The sequence below is a fragment of the Ambystoma mexicanum genome, unplaced genomic scaffold (genome assembly GCF_040938575.1).
Source record: "Ambystoma mexicanum isolate Mex_15411 unplaced genomic scaffold, UKY_AmexF1_1 Mex_scaf34, whole genome shotgun sequence".
Lineage (NCBI taxonomy): Eukaryota > Metazoa > Chordata > Amphibia > Caudata > Ambystomatidae > Ambystoma > Ambystoma mexicanum.
Genome location: NW_027182449.1, coordinates 2,333,998 through 2,347,955, shown reverse-complemented (window position 1 = coordinate 2,347,955; position 13,958 = coordinate 2,333,998). Strand labels below are relative to the sequence as shown.

Below are 13,958 nucleotides of genomic sequence, written 5' to 3'. Positions count from 1 at the left end.
TCACCCTGGGAGCTCTGCCTTGCTGATCACAGATGCTCCCCTGCCAGGTAAGTATGAGTTGCGAGCCAGAGGGCAGGGCTTGGGCCTGTTCTGGAAGCCCCGCTAAGCGAGGGTGAGAAGGCCGGCCCTGACCCAGCCCCAGCCCTCCCGGAAGCCCTGAGCGTCTGCGGAGCTGCCTGTCCCACGTGCAGGGGGAAGCTCCGGCAGGCAGAGCCCAGCAGAAGAGGCACATTGTGGCACAGTTCATGTCTCCCACCAGGCCCTGCTCGGCCTGAGATTTGCATAAATTCGGACCTGGCTGCCAGCCAGCAGGCCCAGTCGGAAAGCGAGCAGGCCTGGCGCAGTGGGCCCACTGGCCCGTCGGCCCCAGGCGGGTCCATGGCCCTCCTGAGCCGACAGGTCACCCCGCTTAACAAGAGCGTCTCGGGTGGGGTGCCCCCCGCCAGGACACGGCAAGGCCCGATCGTGCCCGATCGGTGCTCGGACGGGGCGGGCGGCAGCGGCGGCCGGGAGCCAGTTTCACCCCTGCCCCCAAAACCCCAGGAGCTGGCTGGGCCTTCCTTAGGTTGGAGGGCCTGGGCGCGAAAGCAGAGCCCGGGCAGGGCAGGCTGGCTTCAAGAACTACCGGGGCACCTGATATCATGGGGCGCACAAGTCTGGGGTTAGGCACCTGTGCACTTCACCCCTCCAGTGAATGCTGGCCCTCTTGACCGCAGCAACATTCAGGGGCCCAACCTACACATGACACACATGACTTTCACATTTTTTTATTTCACCAATCCATCAGGCCTGTGGACCCCTGAACGGCCCAGGGCTGGCCCTCTTGACTGCAGCAAAATAAACTCTGCTGCACGAGCTTGGGCCCTGTGTGCAAACAACCTGACTCGCACACTAAACTCTTTCTTTCTTTCACCAATAAATCAGGGGAAAGCGCGAACGCAGTCCCCCACTACCAGAAATAATACAGTCGAGAATCCCGCATTTGGGGACATCGCAGGGGTCAGCAAATCCGATGTGCAATGGATGAGCCTCACCCTGGGAGCTCTGCCTTGCTGATCACAGATGCTCCCCTGCCAGGTAAGTATGAGTTGCGAGCCAGAGGGCAGGGCTTGGGCCTGTTTTGGAAGCCCCGCTAAGCGAGGGTGAGAAGGCCGGCCCTGACCCAGCCCCAGCCCTCCCGGAAGCCCTGAGCGTCTGCGGAGCTGCCTGTCCCACGTGCAGGGGGAAGCTCCGGCAGGCAGAGCCCAGCAGAAGAGGCACATTGTGGCACAGTTCATGTCTCCCACCAGGCCCTGCTCGGCCTGAGATTTGCATAAATTCGGACCTGGCTGCCAGCCAGCAGGCCCAGTCGGAAAGCGAGCAGGCCTGGCGCAGTGGGCCCACTGGCCCGTCGGCCCCAGGCGGGTCCATGGCCCTCCTGAGCCGACAGGTCACCCCGCTTAACAAGAGCGTCTCGGGTGGGGTGCCCCCCGCCAGGACACGGCAAGGCCCGATCGTGCCCGATCGGTGCTCGGACGGGGCGGGCGGCAGCGGCGGCCGGGAGCCAGTTTCACCCCTGCCCCCAAAACCCCAGGAGCTGGCTGGGCCTTCCTTAGGTTGGAGGGCCTGGGCGCGAAAGCAGAGCCCGGGCAGGGCAGGCTGGCTTCAAGAACTACCGGGGCACCTGATATCATGGGGCGCACAAGTCTGGGGTTAGGCACCTGTGCACTTCACCCCTCCAGTGAATGCTGGCCCTCTTGACCGCAGCAACATTCAGGGGCCCAACCTACACATGACACACATGACTTTCACATTTTTTTATTTCACCAATCCATCAGGCCTGTGGACCCCTGAACGGCCCAGGGCTGGCCCTCTTGACTGCAGCAAAATAAACTCTGCTGCACGAGCTTGGGCCCTGTGTGCAAACAACCTGACTCGCACACTAAACTCTTTCTTTCTTTCACCAATAAATCAGGGGAAAGCGCGAACGCAGTCCCCCACTACCAGAAATAATGCAGTCGAGAATCCCGCATTTGGGGACATCGCAGGGGTCAGCAAATCCGATGTGCAATGGATGAGCCTCACCCTGGGAGCTCTGCCTTGCTGATCACAGATGCTCCCCTGCCAGGTAAGTATGAGTTGCGAGCCAGAGGGCAGGGCTTGGGCCTGTTCTGGAAGCCCCGCTAAGCGAGGGTGAGAAGGCCGGCCCTGACCCAGCCCCAGCCCTCCCGGAAGCCCTGAGCGTCTGCGGAGCTGCCTGTCCCACGTGCAGGGGGAAGCTCCGGCAGGCAGAGCCCAGCAGAAGAGGCACATTGTGGCACAGTTCATGTCTCCCACCAGGCCCTGCTCGGCCTGAGATTTGCATAAATTCGGACCTGGCTGCCAGCCAGCAGGCCCAGTCGGAAAGCGAGCAGGCCTGGCGCAGTGGGCCCACTGGCCCGTCGGCCCCAGGCGGGTCCATGGCCCTCCTGAGCCGACAGGTCACCCCGCTTAACAAGAGCGTCTCGGGTGGGGTGCCCCCCGCCAGGACACGGCAAGGCCGTGAAGGCAAGGCCCGATCGTGCCCGATCGGTGCTCGGACGGGGCGGGCGGCAGCGGCGGCCGGGAGCCAGTCTCACCCCTGCCCCCAAAACCCCAGGAGCTGGCTGGGCCTTCCTTAGGTTGGAGGGCCTGGGCGCGAAAGCAGAGCCCGGGCAGGGCAGGCTGGCTTCAAGAACTACCGGGGCACCTGATATCATGGGGCGCACAAGTCTGGGGTTAGGCACCTGTGCACTTCACCCCTCCAGTGAATGCTGGCCCTCTTGACCGCAGCAACATTCAGGGGCCCAACCTACACATGACACACATGACTTTCACATTTTTTTATTTCACCAATCCATCAGGCCTGTGGACCCCTGAACGGCCCAGGGCTGGCCCTCTTGACTGCAGCAAAATAAACTCTGCTGCACGAGCTTGGGCCCTGTGTGCAAACAACCTGACTCGCACACTAAACTCTTTCTTTCTTTCACCAATAAATCAGGGGAAAGCGCGAACGCAGTCCCCCACTACCAGAAATAATGCAGTCGAGAATCCCGCATTTGGGGACATCGCAGGGGTCAGCAAATCCGATGTGCAATGGAGGAGTCTCACCCTGGGAGCTCTGCCTTGCTGATCACAGATGCTCCCCTGCCAGGTAAGTATGAGTTGCGAGCCAGAGGGCAGGGCTTGGGCCTGTTCTGGAAGCCCCGCTAAGCGAGGGTGAGAAGGCCGGCCCTGACCCAGCCCCAGCCCTCCCGGAAGCCCTGAGCGTCTGCGGAGCTGCCTGTCCCACGTGCAGGGGGAAGCTCCGGCAGGCAGAGCCCAGCAGAAGAGGCACATTGTGGCACAGTTCATGTCTCCCACCAGGCCCTGCTCGGCCTGAGATTTGCATAAATTCGGACCTGGCTGCCAGCCAGCAGGCCCAGTCGGAAAGCGAGCAGGCCTGGCGCAGTGGGCCCACTGGCCCGTCGGCCCCAGGCGGGTCCATGGCCCTCCTGAGCCGACAGGTCACCCCGCTTAACAAGAGCGTCTCGGGTGGGGTGCCCCCCGCCAGGACACGGCAAGGCCGTGAAGGCAAGGCCCGATCGTGCCCGATCGGTGCTCGGACGGGGCGGGCGGCAGCGGCGGCCGGGAGCCAGTCTCACCCCTGCCCCCAAAACCCCAGGAGCTGGCTGGGCCTTCCTTAGGTTGGAGGGCCTGGGCGCGAAAGCAGAGCCCGGGCAGGGCAGGCTGGCTTCAAGAACTACCGGGGCACCTGATATCATGGGGCGCACAAGTCTGGGGTTAGGCACCTGTGCACTTCACCCCTCCAGTGAATGCTGGCCCTCTTGACCGCAGCAACATTCAGGGGCCCAACCTACACATGACACACATGACTTTCACATTTTTTTATTTCACCAATCCATCAGGCCTGTGGACCCCTGAACGGCCCAGGGCTGGCCCTCTTGACTGCAGCAAAATAAACTCTGCTGCACGAGCTTGGGCCCTGTGTGCAAACAACCTGACTCGCACACTAAACTCTTTCTTTCTTTCACCAATAAATCAGGGGAAAGCGCGAACGCAGTCCCCCACTACCAGAAATAATGCAGTCGAGAATCCCGCATTTGGGGACATCGCAGGGGTCAGCAAATCCGATGTGCAATGGAGGAGTCTCACCCTGGGAGCTCTGCCTTGCTGATCACAGATGCTCCCCTGCCAGGTAAGTATGAGTTGCGAGCCAGAGGGCAGGGCTTGGGCCTGTTCTGGAAGCCCCGCTAAGCGAGGGTGAGAAGGCCGGCCCTGACCCAGCCCCAGCCCTCCCGGAAGCCCTGAGCGTCTGCGGAGCTGCCTGTCCCACGTGCAGGGGGAAGCTCCGGCAGGCAGAGCCCAGCAGAAGAGGCACATTGTGGCACAGTTCATGTCTCCCACCAGGCCCTGCTCGGCCTGAGATTTGCATAAATTCGGACCTGGCTGCCAGCCAGCAGGCCCAGTCGGAAAGCGAGCAGGCCTGGCGCAGTGGGCCCACTGGCCCGTCGGCCCCAGGCGGGTCCATGGCCCTCCTGAGCCGACAGGTCACCCCGCTTAACAAGAGCGTCTCGGGTGGGGTGCCCCCCGCCAGGACACGGCAAGGCCGTGAAGGCAAGGCCCGATCGTGCCCGATCGGTGCTCGGACGGGGCGGGCGGCAGCGGCGGCCGGGAGCCAGTCTCACCCCTGCCCCCAAAACCCCAGGAGCTGGCTGGGCCTTCCTTAGGTTGGAGGGCCTGGGCGCGAAAGCAGAGCCCGGGCAGGGCAGGCTGGCTTCAAGAACTACCGGGGCACCTGATATCATGGGGCGCACAAGTCTGGGGTTAGGCACCTGTGCACTTCACCCCTCCAGTGAATGCTGGCCCTCTTGACCGCAGCAACATTCAGGGGCCCAACCTACACATGACACACATGACTTTCACATTTTTTTATTTCACCAATCCATCAGGCCTGTGGACCCCTGAACGGCCCAGGGCTGGCCCTCTTGACTGCAGCAAAATAAACTCTGCTGCACGAGCTTGGGCCCTGTGTGCAAACAACCTGACTCGCACACTAAACTCTTTCTTTCTTTCACCAATAAATCAGGGGAAAGCGCGAACGCAGTCCCCCACTACCAGAAATAATGCAGTCGAGAATCCCGCATTTGGGGACATCGCAGGGGTCAGCAAATCCGATGTGCAATGGAGGAGTCTCACCCTGGGAGCTCTGCCTTGCTGATCACAGATGCTCCCCTGCCAGGTAAGTATGAGTTGCGAGCCAGAGGGCAGGGCTTGGGCCTGTTCTGGAAGCCCCGCTAAGCGAGGGTGAGAAGGCCGGCCCTGACCCAGCCCCAGCCCTCCCGGAAGCCCTGAGCGTCTGCGGAGCTGCCTGTCCCACGTGCAGGGGGAAGCTCCGGCAGGCAGAGCCCAGCAGAAGAGGCACATTGTGGCACAGTTCATGTCTCCCACCAGGCCCTGCTCGGCCTGAGATTTGCATAAATTCGGACCTGGCTGCCAGCCAGCAGGCCCAGTCGGAAAGCGAGCAGGCCTGGCGCAGTGGGCCCACTGGCCCGTCGGCCCCAGGCGGGTCCATGGCCCTCCTGAGCCGACAGGTCACCCCGCTTAACAAGAGCGTCTCGGGTGGGGTGCCCCCCGCCAGGACACGGCAAGGCCGTGAAGGCAAGGCCCGATCGGTGCTCGGACGGGGCGGGCGGCAGCGGCGGCCGGGAGCCAGTCTCACCCCTGCCCCCAAAACCCCAGGAGCTGGCCGGGCCTTCCTTAGGTTGGAGGGCCTGGGCGCGAAAGCAGAGCCCGGGCAGGGCAGGCTGGCTTCAAGAACTACCGGGGCACCTGATATCATGGGGCGCACAAGTCTGGGGTTAGGCACCTGTGCACTTCACCCCTCCAGTGAATGCTGGCCCTCTTGACCGCAGCAACATTCAGGGGCCCAACCTACACATGACACACATGACTTTCACATTTTTTTATTTCACCAATCCATCAGGCCTGTGGACCCCTGAACGGCCCAGGGCTGGCCCTCTTGACTGCAGCAAAATAAACTCTGCTGCACGAGCTTGGGCCCTGTGAGCAAACAACCTGACTCGCACACTAAACTCTTTCTTTCTTTCACCAATAAATCAGGGGAAAGCGCGAACGCAGTCCCCCACTACCAGAAATAATGCAGTCGAGAATCCCGCATTTGGGGACATCGCAGGGGTCAGCAAATCCGATGTGCAATGGATGAGCCTCACCCTGGGAGCTCTGCCTTGCTGATCACAGATGCTCCCCTGCCAGGTAAGTATGAGTTGCGAGCCAGAGGGCAGGGCTTGGGCCTGTTCTGGAAGCCCCGCTAAGCGAGGGTGAGAAGGCCGGCCCTGACCCAGCCCCAGCCCTCCCGGAAGCCCTGAGCGTCTGCGGAGCTGCCTGTCCCACGTGCAGGGGGAAGCTCCGGCAGGCAGAGCCCAGCAGAAGAGGCACATTGTGGCACAGTTCATGTCTCCCACCAGGCCCTGCTCGGCCTGAGATTTGCATAAATTCGGACCTGGCTGCCAGCCAGCAGGCCCAGTCGGAAAGCGAGCAGGCCTGGCGCAGTGGGCCCACTGGCCCGTCGGCCCCAGGCGGGTCCATGGCCCTCCTGAGCCGACAGGTCACCCCGCTTAACAAGAGCGTCTCGGGTGGGGTGCCCCCCGCCAGGACACGGCAAGGCCCGATCGTGCCCGATCGGTGCTCGGACGGGGCGGGCGGCAGCGGCGGCCGGGAGCCAGTTTCACCCCTGCCCCCAAAACCCCAGGAGCTGGCTGGGCCTTCCTTAGGTTGGAGGGCCTGGGCGCGAAAGCAGAGCCCGGGCAGGGCAGGCTGGCTTCAAGAACTACCGGGGCACCTGATATCATGGGGCGCACAAGTCTGGGGTTAGGCACCTGTGCACTTCACCCCTCCAGTGAATGCTGGCCCTCTTGACCGCAGCAACATTCAGGGGCCCAACCTACACATGACACACATGACTTTCACATTTTTTTATTTCACCAATCCATCAGGCCTGTGGACCCCTGAACGGCCCAGGGCTGGCCCTCTTGACTGCAGCAAAATAAACTCTGCTGCACGAGCTTGGGCCCTGTGTGCAAACAACCTGACTCGCACACTAAACTCTTTCTTTCTTTCACCAATAAATCAGGGGAAAGCGCGAACGCAGTCCCCCACTACCAGAAATAATGCAGTCGAGAATCCCGCATTTGGGGACATCGCAGGGGTCAGCAAATCCGATGTGCAATGGATGAGCCTCACCCTGGGAGCTCTGCCTTGCTGATCACAGATGCTCCCCTGCCAGGTAAGTATGAGTTGCGAGCCAGAGGGCAGGGCTTGGGCCTGTTCTGGAAGCCCCGCTAAGCGAGGGTGAGAAGGCCGGCCCTGACCCAGCCCCAGCCCTCCCGGAAGCCCTGAGCGTCTGCGGAGCTGCCTGTCCCACGTGCAGGGGGAAGCTCCGGCAGGCAGAGCCCAGCAGAAGAGGCACATTGTGGCACAGTTCATGTCTCCCACCAGGCCCTGCTCGGCCTGAGATTTGCATAAATTCGGACCTGGCTGCCAGCCAGCAGGCCCAGTCGGAAAGCGAGCAGGCCTGGCGCAGTGGGCCCACTGGCCCGTCGGCCCCAGGCGGGTCCATGGCCCTCCTGAGCCGACAGGTCACCCCGCTTAACAAGAGCGTCTCGGGTGGGGTGCCCCCCGCCAGGACACGGCAAGGCCCGATCGTGCCCGATCGGTGCTCGGACGGGGCGGGCGGCAGCGGCGGCCGGGAGCCAGTTTCACCCCTGCCCCCAAAACCCCAGGAGCTGGCTGGGCCTTCCTTAGGTTGGAGGGCCTGGGCGCGAAAGCAGAGCCCGGGCAGGGCAGGCTGGCTTCAAGAACTACCGGGGCACCTGATATCATGGGGCGCACAAGTCTGGGGTTAGGCACCTGTGCACTTCACCCCTCCAGTGAATGCTGGCCCTCTTGACCGCAGCAACATTCAGGGGCCCAACCTACACATGACACACATGACTTTCACATTTTTTTATTTCACCAATCCATCAGGCCTGTGGACCCCTGAACGGCCCAGGGCTGGCCCTCTTGACTGCAGCAAAATAAACTCTGCTGCACGAGCTTGGGCCCTGTGTGCAAACAACCTGACTCGCACACTAAACTCTTTCTTTCTTTCACCAATAAATCAGGGGAAAGCGCGAACGCAGTCCCCCACTACCAGAAATAATACAGTCGAGAATCCCGCATTTGGGGACATCGCAGGGGTCAGCAAATCCGATGTGCAATGGATGAGCCTCACCCTGGGAGCTCTGCCTTGCTGATCACAGATGCTCCCCTGCCAGGTAAGTATGAGTTGCGAGCCAGAGGGCAGGGCTTGGGCCTGTTTTGGAAGCCCCGCTAAGCGAGGGTGAGAAGGCCGGCCCTGACCCAGCCCCAGCCCTCCCGGAAGCCCTGAGCGTCTGCGGAGCTGCCTGTCCCACGTGCAGGGGGAAGCTCCGGCAGGCAGAGCCCAGCAGAAGAGGCACATTGTGGCACAGTTCATGTCTCCCACCAGGCCCTGCTCGGCCTGAGATTTGCATAAATTCGGACCTGGCTGCCAGCCAGCAGGCCCAGTCGGAAAGCGAGCAGGCCTGGCGCAGTGGGCCCACTGGCCCGTCGGCCCCAGGCGGGTCCATGGCCCTCCTGAGCCGACAGGTCACCCCGCTTAACAAGAGCGTCTCGGGTGGGGTGCCCCCCGCCAGGACACGGCAAGGCCCGATCGTGCCCGATCGGTGCTCGGACGGGGCGGGCGGCAGCGGCGGCCGGGAGCCAGTTTCACCCCTGCCCCCAAAACCCCAGGAGCTGGCTGGGCCTTCCTTAGGTTGGAGGGCCTGGGCGCGAAAGCAGAGCCCGGGCAGGGCAGGCTGGCTTCAAGAACTACCGGGGCACCTGATATCATGGGGCGCACAAGTCTGGGGTTAGGCACCTGTGCACTTCACCCCTCCAGTGAATGCTGGCCCTCTTGACCGCAGCAACATTCAGGGGCCCAACCTACACATGACACACATGACTTTCACATTTTTTTATTTCACCAATCCATCAGGCCTGTGGACCCCTGAACGGCCCAGGGCTGGCCCTCTTGACTGCAGCAAAATAAACTCTGCTGCACGAGCTTGGGCCCTGTGTGCAAACAACCTGACTCGCACACTAAACTCTTTCTTTCTTTCACCAATAAATCAGGGGAAAGCGCGAACGCAGTCCCCCACTACCAGAAATAATGCAGTCGAGAATCCCGCATTTGGGGACATCGCAGGGGTCAGCAAATCCGATGTGCAATGGATGAGCCTCACCCTGGGAGCTCTGCCTTGCTGATCACAGATGCTCCCCTGCCAGGTAAGTATGAGTTGCGAGCCAGAGGGCAGGGCTTGGGCCTGTTCTGGAAGCCCCGCTAAGCGAGGGTGAGAAGGCCGGCCCTGACCCAGCCCCAGCCCTCCCGGAAGCCCTGAGCGTCTGCGGAGCTGCCTGTCCCACGTGCAGGGGGAAGCTCCGGCAGGCAGAGCCCAGCAGAAGAGGCACATTGTGGCACAGTTCATGTCTCCCACCAGGCCCTGCTCGGCCTGAGATTTGCATAAATTCGGACCTGGCTGCCAGCCAGCAGGCCCAGTCGGAAAGCGAGCAGGCCTGGCGCAGTGGGCCCACTGGCCCGTCGGCCCCAGGCGGGTCCATGGCCCTCCTGAGCCGACAGGTCACCCCGCTTAACAAGAGCGTCTCGGGTGGGGTGCCCCCCGCCAGGACACGGCAAGGCCGTGAAGGCAAGGCCCGATCGTGCCCGATCGGTGCTCGGACGGGGCGGGCGGCAGCGGCGGCCGGGAGCCAGTCTCACCCCTGCCCCCAAAACCCCAGGAGCTGGCTGGGCCTTCCTTAGGTTGGAGGGCCTGGGCGCGAAAGCAGAGCCCGGGCAGGGCAGGCTGGCTTCAAGAACTACCGGGGCACCTGATATCATGGGGCGCACAAGTCTGGGGTTAGGCACCTGTGCACTTCACCCCTCCAGTGAATGCTGGCCCTCTTGACCGCAGCAACATTCAGGGGCCCAACCTACACATGACACACATGACTTTCACATTTTTTTATTTCACCAATCCATCAGGCCTGTGGACCCCTGAACGGCCCAGGGCTGGCCCTCTTGACTGCAGCAAAATAAACTCTGCTGCACGAGCTTGGGCCCTGTGTGCAAACAACCTGACTCGCACACTAAACTCTTTCTTTCTTTCACCAATAAATCAGGGGAAAGCGCGAACGCAGTCCCCCACTACCAGAAATAATGCAGTCGAGAATCCCGCATTTGGGGACATCGCAGGGGTCAGCAAATCCGATGTGCAATGGAGGAGTCTCACCCTGGGAGCTCTGCCTTGCTGATCACAGATGCTCCCCTGCCAGGTAAGTATGAGTTGCGAGCCAGAGGGCAGGGCTTGGGCCTGTTCTGGAAGCCCCGCTAAGCGAGGGTGAGAAGGCCGGCCCTGACCCAGCCCCAGCCCTCCCGGAAGCCCTGAGCGTCTGCGGAGCTGCCTGTCCCACGTGCAGGGGGAAGCTCCGGCAGGCAGAGCCCAGCAGAAGAGGCACATTGTGGCACAGTTCATGTCTCCCACCAGGCCCTGCTCGGCCTGAGATTTGCATAAATTCGGACCTGGCTGCCAGCCAGCAGGCCCAGTCGGAAAGCGAGCAGGCCTGGCGCAGTGGGCCCACTGGCCCGTCGGCCCCAGGCGGGTCCATGGCCCTCCTGAGCCGACAGGTCACCCCGCTTAACAAGAGCGTCTCGGGTGGGGTGCCCCCCGCCAGGACACGGCAAGGCCGTGAAGGCAAGGCCCGATCGTGCCCGATCGGTGCTCGGACGGGGCGGGCGGCAGCGGCGGCCGGGAGCCAGTCTCACCCCTGCCCCCAAAACCCCAGGAGCTGGCTGGGCCTTCCTTAGGTTGGAGGGCCTGGGCGCGAAAGCAGAGCCCGGGCAGGGCAGGCTGGCTTCAAGAACTACCGGGGCACCTGATATCATGGGGCGCACAAGTCTGGGGTTAGGCACCTGTGCACTTCACCCCTCCAGTGAATGCTGGCCCTCTTGACCGCAGCAACATTCAGGGGCCCAACCTACACATGACACACATGACTTTCACATTTTTTTATTTCACCAATCCATCAGGCCTGTGGACCCCTGAACGGCCCAGGGCTGGCCCTCTTGACTGCAGCAAAATAAACTCTGCTGCACGAGCTTGGGCCCTGTGTGCAAACAACCTGACTCGCACACTAAACTCTTTCTTTCTTTCACCAATAAATCAGGGGAAAGCGCGAACGCAGTCCCCCACTACCAGAAATAATGCAGTCGAGAATCCCGCATTTGGGGACATCGCAGGGGTCAGCAAATCCGATGTGCAATGGAGGAGTCTCACCCTGGGAGCTCTGCCTTGCTGATCACAGATGCTCCCCTGCCAGGTAAGTATGAGTTGCGAGCCAGAGGGCAGGGCTTGGGCCTGTTCTGGAAGCCCCGCTAAGCGAGGGTGAGAAGGCCGGCCCTGACCCAGCCCCAGCCCTCCTGGAAGCCCTGAGCGTCTGCGGAGCTGCCTGTCCCACGTGCAGGGGGAAGCTCCGGCAGGCAGAGCCCAGCAGAAGAGGCACATTGTGGCACAGTTCATGTCTCCCACCAGGCCCTGCTCGGCCTGAGATTTGCATAAATTCGGACCTGGCTGCCAGCCAGCAGGCCCAGTCGGAAAGCGAGCAGGCCTGGCGCAGTGGGCCCACTGGCCCGTCGGCCCCAGGCGGGTCCATGGCCCTCCTGAGCCGACAGGTCACCCCGCTTAACAAGAGCGTCTCGGGTGGGGTGCCCCCCGCCAGGACACGGCAAGGCCCGATCGTGCCCGATCGGTGCTCGGACGGGGCGGGCGGCAGCGGCGGCCGGGAGCCAGTTTCACCCCTGCCCCCAAAACCCCAGGAGCTGGCTGGGCCTTCCTTAGGTTGGAGGGCCTGGGCGCGAAAGCAGAGCCCGGGCAGGGCAGGCTGGCTTCAAGAACTACCGGGGCACCTGATATCATGGGGCGCACAAGTCTGGGGTTAGGCACCTGTGCACTTCACCCCTCCAGTGAATGCTGGCCCTCTTGACCGCAGCAACATTCAGGGGCCCAACCTACACATGACACACATGACTTTCACATTTTTTTATTTCACCAATCCATCAGGCCTGTGGACCCCTGAACGGCCCAGGGCTGGCCCTCTTGACTGCAGCAAAATAAACTCTGCTGCACGAGCTTGGGCCCTGTGTGCAAACAACCTGACTCGCACACTAAACTCTTTCTTTCTTTCACCAATAAATCAGGGGAAAGCGCGAACGCAGTCCCCCACTACCAGAAATAATACAGTCGAGAATCCCGCATTTGGGGACATCGCAGGGGTCAGCAAATCCGATGTGCAATGGATGAGCCTCACCCTGGGAGCTCTGCCTTGCTGATCACAGATGCTCCCCTGCCAGGTAAGTATGAGTTGCGAGCCAGAGGGCAGGGCTTGGGCCTGTTCTGGAAGCCCCGCTAAGCGAGGGTGAGAAGGCCGGCCCTGACCCAGCCCCAGCCCTCCCGGAAGCCCTGAGCGTCTGCGGAGCTGCCTGTCCCACGTGCAGGGGGAAGCTCCGGCAGGCAGAGCCCAGCAGAAGAGGCACATTGTGGCACAGTTCATGTCTCCCACCAGGCCCTGCTCGGCCTGAGATTTGCATAAATTCGGACCTGGCTGCCAGCCAGCAGGCCCAGTCGGAAAGCGAGCAGGCCTGGCGCAGTGGGCCCACTGGCCCGTCGGCCCCAGGCGGGTCCATGGCCCTCCTGAGCCGACAGGTCACCCCGCTTAACAAGAGCGTCTCGGGTGGGGTGCCCCCCGCCAGGACACGGCAAGGCCCGATCGTGCCCGATCGGTGCTCGGACGGGGCGGGCGGCAGCGGCGGCCGGGAGCCAGTTTCACCCCTGCCCCCAAAACCCCAGGAGCTGGCTGGGCCTTCCTTAGGTTGGAGGGCCTGGGCGCGAAAGCAGAGCCCGGGCAGGGCAGGCTGGCTTCAAGAACTACCGGGGCACCTGATATCATGGGGCGCACAAGTCTGGGGTTAGGCACCTGTGCACTTCACCCCTCCAGTGAATGCTGGCCCTCTTGACCGCAGCAACATTCAGGGGCCCAACCTACACATGACACACATGACTTTCACATTTTTTTATTTCACCAATCCATCAGGCCTGTGGACCCCTGAACGGCCCAGGGCTGGCCCTCTTGACTGCAGCAAAATAAACTCTGCTGCACGAGCTTGGGCCCTGTGTGCAAACAACCTGACTCGCACACTAAACTCTTTCTTTCTTTCACCAATAAATCAGGGGAAAGCGCGAACGCAGTCCCCCACTACCAGAAATAATGCAGTCGAGAATCCCGCATTTGGGGACATCGCAGGGGTCAGCAAATCCGATGTGCAATGGAGGAGTCTCACCCTGGGAGCTCTGCCTTGCTGATCACAGATGCTCCCCTGCCAGGTAAGTATGAGTTGCGAGCCAGAGGGCAGGGCTTGGGCCTGTTCTGGAAGCCCCGCTAAGCGAGGGTGAGAAGGCCGGCCCTGACCCAGCCCCAGCCCTCCTGGAAGCCCTGAGCGTCTGCGGAGCTGCCTGTCCCACGTGCAGGGGGAAGCTCCGGCAGGCAGAGCCCAGCAGAAGAGGCACATTGTGGCACAGTTCATGTCTCCCACCAGGCCCTGCTCGGCCTGAGATTTGCATAAATTCGGACCTGGCTGCCAGCCAGCAGGCCCAGTCGGAAAGCGAGCAGGCCTGGCGCAGTGGGCCCACTGGCCCGTCGGCCCCAGGCGGGTCCATGGCCCTCCTGAGCCGACAGGTCACCCCGCTTAACAAGAGCGTCTCGGGTGGGGTGCCCCCCGCCAGGACACGGCAAGGCCCGATCGTGCCCGATCGGTGCTCGGACGGGGCGGG

The 13,958-nt window shown here is 62.3% G+C and overlaps 13 non-coding genes across 13 annotated transcripts; all 13 read right to left on the bottom strand.

The window, feature by feature from the left end:
• Positions 1 to 921: 921 nt before the first annotated feature.
• LOC138558407 (U1 spliceosomal RNA) lies at positions 922 to 1,085 on the bottom strand. The gene has a single exon (XR_011298557.1). It is a non-coding gene; the product is annotated as a U1 spliceosomal RNA (small nuclear RNA).
• An 866-nt stretch (positions 1,086 to 1,951) lies between these two features.
• LOC138558284 (U1 spliceosomal RNA) lies at positions 1,952 to 2,115 on the bottom strand. The gene has a single exon (XR_011298436.1). It is a non-coding gene; the product is annotated as a U1 spliceosomal RNA (small nuclear RNA).
• An 880-nt stretch (positions 2,116 to 2,995) lies between these two features.
• LOC138558623 (U1 spliceosomal RNA) lies at positions 2,996 to 3,159 on the bottom strand. The gene has a single exon (XR_011298766.1). It is a non-coding gene; the product is annotated as a U1 spliceosomal RNA (small nuclear RNA).
• Positions 3,160 to 4,039: 880 nt separating this feature from the next.
• On the bottom strand, positions 4,040 to 4,203 carry LOC138558621 (U1 spliceosomal RNA). The gene has a single exon (XR_011298764.1). It is a non-coding gene; the product is annotated as a U1 spliceosomal RNA (small nuclear RNA).
• An 880-nt stretch (positions 4,204 to 5,083) lies between these two features.
• LOC138558620 (U1 spliceosomal RNA) lies at positions 5,084 to 5,247 on the bottom strand. The gene has a single exon (XR_011298763.1). It is a non-coding gene; the product is annotated as a U1 spliceosomal RNA (small nuclear RNA).
• Positions 5,248 to 6,117: 870 nt separating this feature from the next.
• LOC138558283 (U1 spliceosomal RNA) lies at positions 6,118 to 6,281 on the bottom strand. The gene has a single exon (XR_011298435.1). It is a non-coding gene; the product is annotated as a U1 spliceosomal RNA (small nuclear RNA).
• Positions 6,282 to 7,147: 866 nt separating this feature from the next.
• On the bottom strand, positions 7,148 to 7,311 carry LOC138558282 (U1 spliceosomal RNA). Its single transcript, XR_011298434.1, has one exon. It is a non-coding gene; the product is annotated as a U1 spliceosomal RNA (small nuclear RNA).
• Positions 7,312 to 8,177: 866 nt separating this feature from the next.
• On the bottom strand, positions 8,178 to 8,341 carry LOC138558406 (U1 spliceosomal RNA). Its single transcript, XR_011298556.1, has one exon. It is a non-coding gene; the product is annotated as a U1 spliceosomal RNA (small nuclear RNA).
• Positions 8,342 to 9,207: 866 nt separating this feature from the next.
• On the bottom strand, positions 9,208 to 9,371 carry LOC138558281 (U1 spliceosomal RNA). The gene has a single exon (XR_011298433.1). It is a non-coding gene; the product is annotated as a U1 spliceosomal RNA (small nuclear RNA).
• Positions 9,372 to 10,251: 880 nt separating this feature from the next.
• On the bottom strand, positions 10,252 to 10,415 carry LOC138558619 (U1 spliceosomal RNA). Its single transcript, XR_011298762.1, has one exon. It is a non-coding gene; the product is annotated as a U1 spliceosomal RNA (small nuclear RNA).
• An 880-nt stretch (positions 10,416 to 11,295) lies between these two features.
• On the bottom strand, positions 11,296 to 11,459 carry LOC138558618 (U1 spliceosomal RNA). Its single transcript, XR_011298761.1, has one exon. It is a non-coding gene; the product is annotated as a U1 spliceosomal RNA (small nuclear RNA).
• An 866-nt stretch (positions 11,460 to 12,325) lies between these two features.
• Positions 12,326 to 12,489, bottom strand: LOC138558405 (U1 spliceosomal RNA). The gene has a single exon (XR_011298555.1). It is a non-coding gene; the product is annotated as a U1 spliceosomal RNA (small nuclear RNA).
• Positions 12,490 to 13,355: 866 nt separating this feature from the next.
• LOC138558617 (U1 spliceosomal RNA) lies at positions 13,356 to 13,519 on the bottom strand. The gene has a single exon (XR_011298760.1). It is a non-coding gene; the product is annotated as a U1 spliceosomal RNA (small nuclear RNA).
• Positions 13,520 to 13,958: the final 439 nt, after the last annotated feature.